Genomic DNA, 2245 nt, shown 5'->3' with positions numbered 1-2245 from the left:
GCAGGAATAGGTCCCTCTGCTCCTTTTCTCTGTTTCATTGCCGCAGGGAAACAACTGCTCTCTCATTAAAAAAAAATATCTCTTGGAGCAGCTTTGCTCGATGCCTTCGCTGGCCTCTTCGATGCCTTCGCTGGCCTCTCTGGGGGCTGCTGCGTGCCCCGTGCTGGGCACAGCCGCTCTCACCGCCTTTGCCTTCCCCTGCCTCTGCCTCCCACTCCTCCCCCCCCCCCTGCCTCTCATCCCTCTCCCTGCCTTTCTTGTCCCTTCATGCTCTCCAGTGGCAGAGCCCAGGGCAGGATATGGGAACCTCCGGATCGGTGGCTATCTGTGCTGGCTCCCAGTTCACTGGTCCCCATTGCCCCTTGAAGTGGGGCAAAATGAAGGAGAACCTTTCCCCTGGCCTCCCCTCCCCTTCACTCAGACGTGTCCGTCCCATGCTCCCTCCTTTCTGCTTGGTGGGCAGCCCTCTTGCTTTGGATGGGTTTGGGCACAGCCTGACTGGACAAGGTGTCATTTCGCTTTGCAGAAGCAGCTTGAGAGCTTCGGTGGTTGAACAGGAGATGAAATAAAGAAGAAAAGCACCCAACAGGTCGCAGGGGTGAAATTCTCCCTCTGCTCTCGGAGGGGTCTGTAAAGCAGCTGCCTCAGGGGGATGCAGGATGCTGCGGACAGAGCTCACCAGCCCCTGCGCAGAGGCACCCCAGGAGGTCCATGCACGGGGTGGTGGCTTTGGGGACAGTGGGACTACTTCCCTTTTCTTGTCTGGCTTTTTTCTCAGCTCATCTTGTGGCACCTCATGCCAAAGGACACGAACCACGGCTGCGAGGACTGCACCCTGCCTTGGAGGGAGGGCAAGGAGGTTGGAGGGTGCTCAGCAGCATGGTCATTGCATCGTCACCCAAGGAGCCATCTGGAGCTCTCTGAGACCCACAGCAAGGCCCCACCAACTATGTGGGTACGGGATGCTGCGTGTGCAGGTACCTCCCTTGGAGGTACCTTGGAGATGGAGGGGCCTAGATCTTTGCTAACCCTCGTTTTCTCCAACTGCAGAGAGTTTGCATCTGGGAAGTGTTTAACTTAGAAAGGCCAGCGCTGCTGTATCACGTTTCCTGTGTCGGTCTCTGTTGGTTTATGACCAGTGAAATCCTGGTGTGAAAACAGAATCAAGCTTTGATTTCATCTGTCCCTGCTGCTTTATGCCACTAACAACTTTGCATTTCTATAGTGGCTTTTATTCTAGGAGCTAAACGGGCTTCACAGACAGGCAATTAATTAATTGAGCCTCCCCAGCCAGCCTACGCCCTCAACGCCACAGGAAGCATTTTGCAGAGGAGGAAACAGGGGCAGAGAGGAGCAAAATGACTTGCCCAAGGGGGAGAGACGCGCTCGCCGCTGACACGCTGCCGCCTCCGCAGCGAGGCGTTATGCTCTGCTGGCTGCCGTGGAGAGGGCCACGATGTCATTTCCAAACTGGCGTGGGAACGGGTCTCCGTGGGGGGAGTGACTGAGGAAGGTCTTTCGGTATCTACCAGTGGCTGCCATCGCTGGAGCATCTGAGCCCAGACTGACTCATGAACTGCCACCACCGCTGACCACCCCGGCCTCCGGCCGAGGATCCCTCGAGAGCATCAAAGAGCACCAGGAGGCCCCGCCACCACCTCCCCCGTCCACCCTTGCTGCCCAAGCCCCGCTTCTCCAGGGGCACTCGGGGTTTGCGAGGGAAGGTGGTTTATGGCTGAAGGGTTTGCTTTGGCCCAGGTGTGAGGGACCCGCCCCGACGCCGCGAAACAAGAGAGGGGTGATGCTCCGCTCCCCTTTCCAGGTGCCGCGCACCGAGAGGCAGCCCCGGGAAGCTGCGTGCTGCGGGTAGGACCTGGGGCACCTGGAGGAGGTGGAGGAATGTGCCTTTGCTCACGCGGAGTGCGTATGTTCCGGGGGAAATTGCCTGCCTTTTATTATGAAACCCTGCTAATGGTTTGTTGTCTACACAAATATCCGTGGGGAATGAACTCGCGCACATCCCAGCCTGCTCCCTGTCCTCCTGGCTCAGCTCCTTTCTCAACAAACATAACCTTTTGCAAGAATACCTGTCAAAATCGCTTTGAAATATTGAAATAACAGGATGGGATACGGTTTGCTCCTGGGCCCTAGTGCTCATCCGTCAGGACTCAGGGTGTCCCTCCGAAGAGACTTGTGAGCAGGATGAAGGGACAAACTCTGGCAAGGAGCAGGCCCCAAAGCGCTG

General features: G+C 57.2%; 1 protein-coding gene across 1 annotated transcript in view; it reads right to left on the bottom strand.

Moving 5' to 3' along the window:
- Positions 1–2245, bottom strand: part of ELFN1 (extracellular leucine-rich repeat and fibronectin type III domain containing 1) — a 9445-nt gene that overhangs the window by 3105 nt on the left and 4095 nt on the right. The window lies entirely within an intron of this gene.

This window comes from Phaethon lepturus, unplaced genomic scaffold, assembly GCF_000687285.1.
Source record: "Phaethon lepturus isolate BGI_N335 unplaced genomic scaffold, ASM68728v1 scaffold4329, whole genome shotgun sequence".
Lineage (NCBI taxonomy): Eukaryota > Metazoa > Chordata > Aves > Phaethontiformes > Phaethontidae > Phaethon > Phaethon lepturus.
This window is presented reverse-complemented; position numbering and strand designations above follow the sequence as displayed.